The sequence below is a fragment of the Schistocerca gregaria genome, unplaced genomic scaffold (genome assembly GCF_023897955.1).
Source record: "Schistocerca gregaria isolate iqSchGreg1 unplaced genomic scaffold, iqSchGreg1.2 ptg000179l, whole genome shotgun sequence".
In the NCBI taxonomy this organism is placed as follows: Eukaryota; Metazoa; Arthropoda; class Insecta; order Orthoptera; family Acrididae; genus Schistocerca; species Schistocerca gregaria.
This window is the reverse complement of record NW_026061729.1, coordinates 2,912,735-2,926,680: the sequence shown is the minus strand read 5'-3', so window position 1 is coordinate 2,926,680 and position 13,946 is coordinate 2,912,735.

Here is a 13,946-nt window from a genome sequence, read left to right as displayed (position 1 = left end):
GTTCCAGACCCCCTTACCACTAGACCACCGGGGACCCCGGCCGTTTCCTGCTCTGAACTCGGTCTGGTAGTCCTGTCACACTTCCTGTTGTCGGCTGTGTTTACATCGGACGCTGAGTGGCATAGTGTAGCCGGCAACATTAGAGGGGGAAGTGTTTACCTCCGACTAGTAGCTGTCCCCCCTACCCAGGTGAAGTAGCTTTACAGTTACCAAAGACATTTGAAATCAGCCTTTGCGACTGTATGCAGTCGACGGTTGTTAATCGTTTGTTTCAACCTGTTCCCAAATGCCTCGAGAAAACCGAAGCAACTTCTTCACTAATCGAGGCGACTGTCATATCAAAACGACCCGCAGACATTCTATAATTACAAGTCAACGCCTAGCTTACACCAGATAATTCTGTCTGTTTCATCAGTTGTTTTAACAGTGCACGAAATACCACAGCATATTATTAATCCGTTGCAAATAAATTTCTGTGTGTGCAGTTCAGGTCTGGGCCGTAGAGTTTTCGTGAAAACGTCGGGATAAAATCGTAACATGTGTTTCATATTAATATGAAATTTAGTTAACAATATCTTTATTACAGTGGTCACACTCACAATTTTGGACTTTTCAGTGGCTGGGGTACGATATAGCCTTTGAGTACGTTATCGCGTTGCGCAATTTCTTCCTTTTTTTCCGACTCTGAGGGAGCTGTCACCTTCTCTCAGCGCTGCCCTATTTAGGCTTCTGGGAGGGCTTTTCTCACGTTTTCTGTAATTTAGAGCATATTTACAAGTCCTGAGACGAACTCTTCCTATGTGTCGTAGGTTTAAACTCAATATAGATTTTCGTTTATATTCCAGCGAATATTTTTATTTTCTGTTACTCCTAGCGGCGCTCCCTAAGCTGTTCATCGCAATGACACACAAATGAGAATCCTAGCTAACAGCTTCACCAGTTTATAATTTTACATAAAGATGATTCCTAACAATGACCCGCATATGCCAATACAGGCAATAAGTGACAACCACGTGGACTTAACCTTTGTTTGCGCACTGTCAGTCTCGTAATTAATAGTGATTCAAATCTGACGCCATTTTGTCACACAAGGAACTTCGACCACGGAGAAAGTAGACGTTTTTCACTTTAGGATATTTTCCAGGAAGTTTCCGACATTCGTAAAACAGAAACGAGTTTCGACGCTGTGGAATGCAACGAGAAGTAGCAGGTAACGAATTGTTTCGGGATTCCACCATCCAAGCTGCAAACGATCATCGAGCGGAAAGATAATGTTGCTCATAAGTATTAAAAAGCGGGAGCAAGCAGACCGGGCGAGACGAAAGTTTATAGTATTGCCTTTCTCAATGCAGGGTACAAAAGGTATTTGTCGGAACGCTAAGACATTTACGGTTAGTCTGGGAACAGAAGTCTCAGATACAAATAAGGAGTGACACGCTAGCTCCAAAGACATAAGGTTCATTATGAGAAACTTAATTGACAAAAAGCAACCATTCGTGACAGTTGGTTCAGCATTGAAAAATGAATGAAGATGAATTTATGTATTTTCGAACATTTGTGTGTACCTTCCGTTTCAAATACTAAAGCAAAAAAACATGTAAGAAAACTGGAAATACGTTAGTAAAAAAAATCAAAATTTTATTTCGATTTTTCCTGATTTCATCTAGAGTAAAGTCGAGTTAATTATTGGAACTTCGAATTGTGCAGACTCGATTGTAACGGTCATTTGCGCTTCGAATTTTCTACTCAGGAGTAATGTCTAAAAAGTAAAAACAAATCTTTTCGTACTACTATCCACGTTGCAGTGGATGCTGGTTTGGTTGTCCTTTTTAGTATATCAGTATGATCATAGAGTCATAATCAACGTACACAACGCTGTTACGGTATAAAAGTACTTTGGTAAAAATAAAAGTCGCGTAAGAATGCGCTTTTGCCATGCATCCCAACTCCCTAAATCCGCCATCAGGCAAAAGAAAGTGAATACTCTTTCCTTTGTTTTCACCCTTCATCGATGACAATTGATAATGACTTGGCAGCAGAGACCTGTTTAGCTTGAGTGAGTGCTTAAACGAAAGGCATGGACGAATAAAAATACAAAACAGATATATACGTAACGTCACGTAACCATGAAGAAAAGCAGACTTGGTTTATTTTACCATATAAGTTAATTCTTTTAAAACATCGTAAGTAGAATTAACAATTTCGGTCGCTTTCAACATCTAGGAATGTTCTTTATAATAGATAAGTTTCTGATATTTACTTATAGCATTCTTGTGTCTTTTCCCCTTGCATTTGGAGTTGTCTTCTCTGACTGCAGATTTTTGAGCAGCAGTGATGTCATTATCCTACATTTGTGTTGGTCTGCAGCGCTGAGGTTGATCCCTCACCTGTTGTCGAGTGAGAGATCATTCCAAAGTATGGCAGGCAGCGAAAGACTTTGCGAGGGGCCGATCGTAGGGCCTCCAGAGGAACCTTCTTGGAACGCAAATTCGTGGTGTTCACAGAAGGTGAGTTTGCTGGTGGTTCGGAACTCCAATAATAGGCGCGTAATTGGGCCCCCTTAGTAACATGGCTGCCAAGGTGTGGAAGGATGGCAGTGTGCACAAGGTGGGGGAATCAGTCCTGATTTCTAAAGAGTGCTTCCGGATGCCATGAAGAGTACAGGGTGCACCCAACTGCAGGTGGTGGCCCCAGTCGGTGCCAATGGCTTGTGTCGCTTTGGATTGGAGGAGATTCTCTCTCCTTTTGTTTAGCGGAAATGGTAAAGACTGCCAGTCTTGCTTCCGAGATTAAAGCGGAGCTCACCATCTGCAGCATCATCGACAGAACCGACTGTGGTCCTTCGGTGCAGAGCCGAGTGGAAGGTATGAATCATAGGCTCAGGCGGTTATGTGACTGTGTAGGCCTCAGAGTCCTTGACTTGTGCCATAGGGTAGTGGGTTTCTGGATTCCGCTTAATAGGTCAGGAGACCACTACACGGGTAGTGGGGGCGGCTGGGGTGCATTTTTAGGTTAGAGGGTCTCAGGAAAACATAGAAATGGCGTCTGTCTAAAAGGGGGCAGGTAACACACAGTAAGGTGGTTGTAGAAACGATCGGTGTTGTAAATTATCGTAGCTGTGTTGGGAAAGAACCAGAGCTCCAGGCCCTAATAGAAAGCACTGAAGCTCAAACATTTATACGTACGGAAACCTGGCTAAAGCCGGAAATATGTTAAGCCGAAATTTTTTCAAACGACCTAACAACGTTCAGAAGGGATAGATTAAACGTAGTTGGTGCTGGAGTATTTATTGCTGTCAGAAGTAGTTTACCTTGTAGTGAAACTGAAGTAGATAGTTCCTGCGAAATAGTTTGGGTAGAGGCTGTACTTGTCAATCGGAGTAAACTGGATCGTTTTACCGACCCCCGAGTGAGAGGATATAGTTGCTGAACGTGAGTCTCATTTCAAAAGGTACCCCACTCACACAATTAGAGTCGGTGGTGATTTCAATGTATCTTCGATATGGTGGAAAATTTACACGTTTAAAGCCGGCGGCAGGCTTAAAACGTCACCTGAAATAGTAGTGAATGCTTTCTAAAAAAAGTATTTTGAACTATTAGTTCGTGAGCCCACTCGAAGCATAAATGGTTACGAAAGCGTACTTGACCTCATAGCAGCAAATATTCCTGGATGAATAGGTAGTATCATGACGAATACAGGGATTAGCGACCACAAGTCAGTTGCCCGTACACTGAATAGTGTAACACCTACAACCATCAAAAAGAAACTTAAAGTACATCTGTTTAAAAAAAGCTGACAATGCTCTTAACGATTTTTAAGGAAACAGCCTCCACTCCTTCCGATCTGATCATGTAAGCGTAGAAAAGATGTGGAATGATTTCAGAGAAATAGTATCGATTGCAATTGAGAGATATATATACCACATAGATTAATAAGTGATGGTACTGATCCCCCATGGACAAAACGGGTGAAATCGCTGTTGCAGAAGTAACGAAAAAGCATGCCAAATCTAAAAGAATCCAAAATCCGCAAGACTGGCAATGTTTTGCAGAAGTTCTAAATATAGCGGTTACTACAGTGCGAGATGCTCTTGATAATTTCCGCAACAAAACTCTGTTTCGAAATCTGGCGAAAAACCCAAAGAGATTCTGGTCATGCATGAAGTACACCAGTGTCAAGACGCAATCAGTACCTTCACTGCGCGAAAGTAACGGTGGAGTCACTGATGACAGTGCCACTAAATTAGAGTTAAGAAACGTGGTTTTCCGAAACTCCTTCAGCAAAGAATACGAAGTAAGCATTCCCGAAGCCCAGTCAACAGAAAGTGCCAAAATGAGAAGCATATATCCTCGGTGTAGCAAAGCAGCTTAAATCACTTATTAAAGGCAAGGTTTCCGTTCCAGATTGTATACCAGTCAAGTTCCTCTGAGTGTGCTGATACAATAGGTCCATGTTTAGTAATTATATACAACCGCTCACAGAAAGATCCGTACCTAAAGACTGGAAAATTGCTCAGGTCACACCAATTTCTTAAAGTACTGCCTTTTGTGATGTTTAACAAAACTGAGATGGGCACGGCAAAGGCTTAAGGTCGTAAAAAAAATTTCAGCGTTAAACTGGAAATAGTTGTAGGAGAGTATCAGAAGTAATAACCTAATGACATCTTTAATTTCTTGTACATTAGGTTTTTGTGTTGGAGAAGATTCTCATCAGTAATTTTAATAGTCTCATAAATGTGAATGTTAACAAGTAAATTAACTACGTTAAAGGATACGGAATTACCATCATCAGAAATGGAAAAGTTTTTAATTTTAGCTGTTAGTTAAAGGGAATTTTTGACAGTGTAGTTTTCTGCAAAGACATAATACTCTTTAAATGGTGTACGAGATTTTTTGCCGATTTCGTAGAAGCGCCGTCTGTATAGTTAACACTGTGGACAGGAAGCGAAGGCGGTGTGCAGTCGGAGGCGATGCTGGGTTCGTAGCGGTGGGCACCAATTGTCGGCTACGACGGGGCTGCCCGGGAGGCACACTCATACTCCAGTGGCCGCACGTGTCACGGTGAATGCAGCAGTGACCCTGTCGCGGATGCGTGCACCACCTGTTCTAGTGTCTCGTGTACACGAAGGACCTCTGCGGACCGAGCTGCAACTTTCTTAGCTCGCTGGACTGTGCAGTTACTGATTTACAGGGGCTATGCTCTATGCAGCCTGCCTGGCAGAGGTATGTTGCAGGGTGGCATCAGAGCCTGACGGCTTCCGCGACTGGACAAATGAACTGGCGATAAAAAAAAAATCACAGCAACAAACGAACAAAAAATCATGTAGAGCAATGAAATTTCGGGAATACGTCTGTCTATGTAGGATATTTAAGTAATTAACATTGCAGCATCACAGGGCAACGTAAGCGCGAAATAAGCCGTTGCAAAAGTGACATGCTGGTAAGTTAATAACAGATGTAACGATCAGAATGTTGAATGCAAACATTGAAACGGGCATGCATTGTGTTGTAATGGTGTGCGATGTCAGTTTTGTGTCGCAAATGCCGGTGGTTTGGGGGTCAGTGAAATGCATGCTACTGGGCGCCTTGGCTCGGGGCTGTCCCTGAAGTAATCGATTATTATTTCGTTATGTCGTCGACTGCTGTTCGAATTGCTACTGCAGAAGAAATGTGATGTGCCAGAGACGTACGCCAGACACGACTGCCTTCCCTCTTGGTAGCGCCACGTGACCGGTCGGAGCCCGAGCTTTTTGCAACCGTACATTCTCGCGGTCACCGCTGCCAGTATACAGTGCTACATTTTTGCCAAGTCTCCTGCGAAATCGCTGGAGGAACATCCAGCTTCTCGTGTCCCTATTACACGACCTCGTTCAAACTCGTTAAGATGATCGTAATGGCGTCTCTGTCTCCTCAAAGGCATTCTTGGCTAAGATCAAACCACCACGTCCAATCTAGAAGGTAACTAACGCTCACAACCGCCACGGCGTGTATTTACAGCAGACCTGATCTGCACCCTCACAGTGCCCCCCCCCCCCCTACTAACACCATTCTTATGCGACTGGCGCGAAATTTAAATCGACACTATTTTTCAATTGTAGAAACACGCCTACCAACTTTCGTTTATCTCTCACAACTGCTTGTGGTGTTGCGATTTTTTCCGTCGTAGCACATCTGCAATGTAACGTCCACTGTTCAAAGTGCCGCCAATGCGGACAAGAGGTGACCGAGACCTGTAACCAATTGCTCCCCATACCATCACGCGGGGTGATACAGCAGTATGGCGATGACGAATACACGCTTTCGTGATGCTGTAAACAAAACCTGCATTCATCCGAAAAAATGACGTTTTGCCATTCGTGCAGCCAGGTTCGTCGTTGAGTACACCATCGCAGGCGCTCTTGTCTATGATGCAGCGTCAAGAGTAACAGAGCTCATAGTCCATGCTGCTGCAAACGTCGTCAAACTGTTCGTGCAGATGGTTGTTGTCTTGGAAACGTCCCCCCTGTTGACTCAGGGATCGAGATGTGGCTGCACGGTCCGTTACAGCCATGCGGATAAGATGTCTGTCACCTAGACTGCTAGTGATACGAGGTCGCTGGGATCCTGCACGGCATTCCGTATTACGCTCCTGAACCCACCGATTCCATATTCTGCTAACAGTCATTGGATCTCGACCAAGCAGCAGTGTCGCGCTCCGATAAACCGCAATCGCGATAGGCTAGAATCCGACATTTATCAAAGTCGGAAACGTGATGGCACGCATTTCTCCTCCTTACACGAGGCATGACAACAACGTTTCACCAGACAACGCCGGTCAACTGCTGTTTGTGTATGAGAAATCGGTTGAAAACTTTCCTCATGCCAGCACGTTGTAGGTGTCGCCAATGTTGTGTGAATGCTCTGGAAAGCTAATTATTTGCATATCACAGCATCTTCTTCCTGTCGGTTATATTTCGCGCGTGTAGCAGGTCATCTTCGTAGTATAGCAATCTTAATGGCCATTAGTGTACATAGGAGTCACTTTTTTCCAGTCACTTGGGACTTTGCGTTATGCGAGAGATTCACGGTAAATGCAATCTAAGTAAGGGGCCAATGCCGTAGAGTACTGTTTGTGAAACCGAATCGGTATTCGGTCAGGACCTGGCGACTTATTTGCTACCAAATGTTCCAGCTGCTTCTCTAGGCTAGGAATGTCCATTACCGTGGTGTCGACACGAGAGTGTAACGACTGCATGTTTCTACGATTCTGCTGCGTGAAATATTCCTTAAACATGAAATTTAAAACTTGAGCATTCCTTTTGTTGTTTTCTACTAGCACACCAGGCTGAAGCTTCGCCCCCCACTCAGCGGTTTTACGCAGGACCAGAATAGTCTCGCGATCTCTTCAAGATAATTTGTTGAGGTATGACGGCGGCAGCTTTATGCTCGAGCTTCGATCTTTCCACAGACGCACGAATCTCTACTAACCTTGAATTGTTGTTAGCGTGCTCTCTGTTGAACTGAGTGTGCAACAGTCTCTGCTTCATCATCATTTTCCGCAATGTATCTTCTCCATCCTTCATTCGCTTACTAGGCACATACTTTTCCACAGCACGATTTAGGATCTGTTCAAACTTGGCTTATAATTACTCTACACCCATCATACTGGAACTAAATAATGTCCATTCACTGTTTGAAATTCTAACAACCGCTTTTCTGCTCAACTACTCTCCTAGCTTTCTTGATTGATTTAATAACTTAAGTAACCATCGTCGCTACGGCAACGTCATTATCACTAACGCCTGTCTCTGTAGTGACACCCTCGGTGAGTCCAGGCATCTTTGTAGCTACATGCTCTAAAATACTTACATCAAAAAAAGTTTAGCATCACTTCGGTTGGTTCCGGAAACTATTCCAATTTTTTGTACAGAGATCGATATAAACATCGTTTCCGCCCTTATTATTGCTCATAAAAATGGCACATGGCATGTTGTACCACCGTATAGCGAGACCTTCAGAGTCGGTTGCCCAGATTGGTGTACACACCGGAACCTGTAATACCCACTACCACGTCCTCTTGAATTAATGCACGCCTGTATTCGTCGTGGAATACGATCCACAAGTTCATCAAGGCAGATTGTCCCATTCCTAACGGTGATTCGGCGTAGATCACTCAGTGTGGTTGGAGGGTCACTTCGGCCATAAACAGCCCTCTTCAGTCTGTCCCAGGTATGTTCGATAGGGTACATGTCTGGAGAAAAATGGTTCAAATGGCTCTGAGCACTATGAAAATTGACTTACGAGGTCATGAGTCGCCTAGAACTTAGAACTAATTAAACCTAACTACCCTAAGGACATCACACACATCCATGCCCATGGCAGCATTCGAACCTGAGACCGTAGCTGTCGCCCGGCTCCAGACTGTAGCGCCTAGAACCGCTCTGCCACTCCGGCCGGCACATGTCTGGAGAATATGCTGGCCACACTAGTCGGGCGATGTCGTTATCCTGAAGGAAGTCAGCCACAAGATGTGCACGATGGGGCCGCGAATTGTCGTCCATGAAGACGAATGCCTCGGCCATATACTGTATACTGCCGATCTCGTTGCACTAAAAACGAAATTAAAAAATCGGTCGGAGGATGGCATTCACGTATTGTACAGCCGTTGCGGCGCCTTCCATGACCACGAGAGAGTACATCGGCCCCACATAATGCCACCCCAAAACAGCAGGGAACCTCTATGTTGCTGCACTCGCTGGACAGTGTATTTAAAGCTTTCAGCCTGACCGGGTTGCCTCCAAGCACGTCTCCGACGATTGTCTGGTTGAAGGTATATATGAGACTCATCGGTGCAGAGAACGTGATGCCAATGCTGAGAGGTCCATCCGGCATGTTGTTGGGCCCATCGGTACCGCGCTGCACTGTGTCGTAGTTGCGAAGATGGACCTCGCCACGGACGTCGGGAGTGAAGACGTGCATCGTGCAGGTTACTGTGCACTGTTTGAGTCTTAACACGACGTCCTGTGGCTGCACGAAAGGCATTATTCAACATGTTGGCTTTGCTGTCGGGGTACCTCCGAGCCATAATCCGCAAGCAGCGGTCATCGATTGACGTAGTCGCCCCAGGGCATCCTGAGCGAGACATGTCATCGACATCGCTTTCGTTTACTCCGACTCGCCTAGACAATTCACTTGTTGAGAGCCCTTCCTGGCACAAACGAACAATGCGGACCGCTGTATTGACGGTGTAGGCACGGTTGAACTACAGACAACACGAGCCGTGTACCTCCTTCGTGGTGGAATGACTGGAACGGATCGGCTGTCGGACCCCGTCTGTCTAATAGGCGCTGCTCATACACGGTTGCTCACATCTGTGGTCGGGCTTAGTGACATCTTTAAAAAGTCAAAGGGACTGTGTATCTGATACGATATCCACAGCCAACGTTTATCTTCCCGAGTTCTGGTAACCGGGGTCACGCAATTTTTTTTATGTGTGTATTTCCATTGTATGTGCTCTCTCGAACTAGGTGCTCAAGACAGTTTTCGAAAAAACATGTTCAACAGTACTCTGCAAGGCTACTTATGTGGAAACCTTGTAATGAATCCATCGGTGTCCTTGTCTATGCTCGGAACTAATACTGCACGATTTGGGTACTTCCGCACTACTGAGCGTAGACTTTCTTTGAATAACTCTGTCTCGACGGAATCGGGAGGCCGTTAATAACATCCAACAATTACCTTCTTTTCACCTAGACCTGTTGTGCGTTACCAGATAACTTCACAGCCACACTGAAATCCGACTTGAGTAGAAACAACATTTTTGTCGCCCTCGGTAAACGCTTCCCCATCAGTGGCGTTTAACATGTCTTTTCGTTACACGTTTCACGAATCGCTAAACATTTCAGAGCTTTATACAGCTCTCGGTCCCGAGAATAATTTGTGTGTGACGAATTTCAGAGAGGGCAGTAAAGGCGAAATATTAGGGATACGCGATGTCTGTTCTTTGTGACATGTTTGAATAAACGGACAGCACGCTTTCATATAACTGATTCGCCTCTACGAGCAATGAATCATGTAGCAGCGGACCCCGGGTTCGAGTTCCAGGGTTGCATACATTTTTTCTCATTGCCGCTGATTCCGCGCAAGGTCTCAGTGCAGCTTACCTTAATAGTTCCTTCCGTTTCCTTTCTCCTCGCTTCAGTCTACATAAAAAGGAAAAATAGCCGGCGGCGAAGATGAGCCGGAAGACACAGATGACCTCATTATACAGGTTGCACGAGAAATATTAGGCATTGACATAGGTAAGGTAGACACTGGATGGTACGTGGATTATAAGGTGCTTCGAAATCTCATCCAATAATTGTCAAATTTGTCTCACACCGAAAAAGGACGCAGATCTTCAGCCACGAGAAAAAATAGTTAGCAAGGGCAGGGCTTACAATAAGACAAGATCTTACACTCCTGGAAATTGAAATAAGAACACCGTGAATTCATTGTCCCAGGAAGGGGAAACTTTATTGACACATTCCTGGGGTCAGATACATCACATGATCACACTGACAGAACCACAGGCACATAGACACAGGCAACAGAGCATGCACAATGTCGGCACTAGTACAGTGTATATCCACCTTTCGCAGCAATGCAGGCTGCTATTCTCCCATGGAGACGATCGTAGAGATGCTGGATGTAGTCCTGTGGAACGGCTTGCCATGCCATTTCCACCTGGCGCCTCAGTTGGACCAGCGTTCGTGCTGGACGTGCAGACTGCGTGAGACGACGCTTCATCCGGTCCCAAACATGCTCAATGGGGGACAGATCCAGAGATCTTGCTGGCCAGGGTAGTTGATTTACACCTTCTAGAGCACGTGATACATGCGGACGTGCATTGTTCTGTTGGAACAGCAAGTTCCCTTGCCGGTCTAGGAATGGTAGAACGATGGGTTCGATGACGGTTTGGATGTACCATGCACTATTCAGTGTCCCCTCGACGATCACCAGAGGTGTACGACGAGTGTAGGAGATCGCTCCCCACACCATGATGCTGGGTGTTGGCCCTGTGTGCCTCGGTCGTATGCAGACCTGATTGTGGCGCTCACCTGCACGGCGCCAAACACGCATACGACCATCATTGGCACCAAGGCAGAAGCGACTCTCATCGCTGAAGACGACACGTCTCCATTCGTCCCTCCATTCACGCCTGTCGCGACACCACTGGAGGCGGGCTGCACGATGTTGGGGCGTGAGCGGAAGACGGCCTAACGGTGTGCGGGACCGTAGCCCAGCTTCATGGAGACGGTTGCGAATGGTCCTCGCCGATACCCCAGGAGCAACAGTGTCCCTAATTTGCTGGGAAGTGGCGGTGCGGTCCCCTACGGCACTGCGTAGGATCCTACGGTCTTGGCGTGCATCCGTGCGTCGCTGCGGTCCGGTCCCAGGTCGACGGGCACGTGCACCTTCCGCCGACCACTGGCGACAACATCGATGTACTGTGAAGACCTCACGCCCCACGTGTTGAGCAATTCGGCGGTACGTCCACCCGGCCTCCCGCATGCCCACTATACGCCCTCGCTCAAAGTCCGTCAACTGCACATACGGTTCACGTCCACGCTGTCGCGGCATGCTACCAGTGTTAAAGACTGCGATGGAGCTCCGTATCCCACGGCAAACTGACTGACACTGAAGGCAGCGGTGCACAAATGCTGCGCAGCTAGCGCCATTCGATGGCCAACACCGCGGTTCCTGGTGTGTCCACTGTACCGTGCGTGTCATCATTGCTTGTACAGCCCTCTCGCTGTGTCCGGAGCAAGTATGGTGGGTCTGACACACCGGTGTCAATGTGTTTTTTTTCCATTTCCAGGAGTGTACAAAGGACCATCTAAGGATTTAAAACAACGCCACACCCCATTTCGGCCTTCAGAATGTATGTACTCTGGGCGGCAGCATAATTAAGACCGCCCCCCCCCCCCCCTGAAAAGAATGCGTTTAGAAACGTGTCAGAACTGAACAGCATCAAGAGAAACTATGCGAGCCAAAGCGAAAACCTAGCACCTCTCACCTTAATTTAATACTAATCTTTTGCAACATCTCTCCTTCTCTGAATGCTATCTTGAAATTGCATCTACTCTCCAACTATCTCTGTTTCTGTGCCTTTACCTATTGTTCTTGTAACTGTAATTCCGTAATTATCTTCCTGCTAGTGTCTTCGACTGTTACCGTTAACTGTAGTATTACTTGATCTGAAACTATTTGCCTGAAATTCTTTACATTGTATGCTATAGCATACAACTGTAGCTATTGTTATTTTCCTGGTTACCTTACTCGCTCACCTACTCGGTTTAAACTGCCGAGAGAAATATCGCAATCACTATTATTGTAGTAATTCCTAACTTGTTGGCATTCTTCGTTAATTTTATAGCGAACTGCTTTTCGTCCCCTGACACATCGTATCTATTCTCGACGGCACCCCTTCACAACGAATACTCTCCGCTCCTCTCTACTCCGTACTGTAACTGGGTTTTCTCTGTTTGTGATGGTCATCTGTCAGGATGAGCACTACTGCAAAGGGCATTTGATTCTAAAGCATTATGTCAGGGTGAAAAACACTAAATAAATTACTTTTTCTCTCTTAACAACATTTTTGCAGGGTGGGTTCATCCTTGGCTCAGGTTTGAGGTAGAATGAAACAGCAGTTTTACATAAGATAACTTTTATTGAAAGTTTTGTACAAGGGTTTCTGGCTGGGATACTGGCAACTGTGTCGTTTGCGAAGCCTTCTGCTTGCGTGAGCGGCGGCGTCTGATTACGCACGGCGGTGTGTATCTCGTGTCGCCGTTTCGCCCAGTTGACTGGAGACGCGCATCGCGAGGTGGTCCGTTTAATTATTGAGGAAGAAGTCGTGAATCGGACGGTGACGACTCGGATGTACGCTGTCTCCTTCCCGTCCTCACGAGTCACTCGGGTACATAAAAATCTGGCCTCAAATACCTTCTGTCTTCTGGCGCCGAGGCTGCTGCTTGCTATTCCATTACAGCGGCGGACTCGGTGCTTCTGTGTACGATGTAGTATCTTCCTGCATGACGGTCTTGAGCACCGACTGTACCGGAACTGAACTGAAAGCTACTCCTGTCGGGCCCACTGCGTCTCGCGTACTTATTCACTTCACTTCACTGGAGGTGAACAACATCGCTGTCGTTGCCTCTTTTGTCACGTCGAAAAGCTTCGCGAAGAATCTTCTTAACGTCGGTCATTGGCTCTCGGAATGTAGGCGAGAGCCTTTGATCACGTGTGACAATTGAGAAACACGTGAGCCGGACGGGCGATGCCCTGACGGCTGAATCGACAGCTTCTGCTTACGTGGGGGAGGACGATAGCTTCTCCTGAATGTGCTGACTTCGCGGTCATTGCCTCTTCTGCTCTGCCCGTTGTTTGCCAGAGTGTAACTCTTCTAAGCTAAACGAAGTTTCTCATTAATTTTAAATTTCTACTTCACTTCACCTTGATTTCACTAATTTATTTCCCTATCTTAAGTACCACTCAACAGTATTTACGCCGATCTCCGTGCACTGTTTTAGGAAAGTGTAATGCCGTCACTACACGGACGGTGTTGTGAACGTCAGTCTTGAGCGTGCCAAGTTGAAAGTGCTGCCGAACGCTCTGACTTGTGCATACAGCATGTGCGTGTCAACGTGGTACACGCGACCGCAGCGGCAGCATCTGGGTCACACATCACCCGGTTGTCCGCCCCGGTAGCTGAGTGGTCAGCGTGACAGACGGGTTCGATTCCTGGCTGGGTTGGAGATTTTCTCTGCTCAGGGACTGGGTGTCGTGTTGTCCTAATCGTCATCATTTCATCTCCAAGGACGCGCAAGTGGCGTGACCTGCACCAGGCGAGCGGTCGGGAGGCCCTCGTCACACGTTTCTCTCTATCACCCACTTTACAAAATGCATGGGCGTAAAATTCTTAAG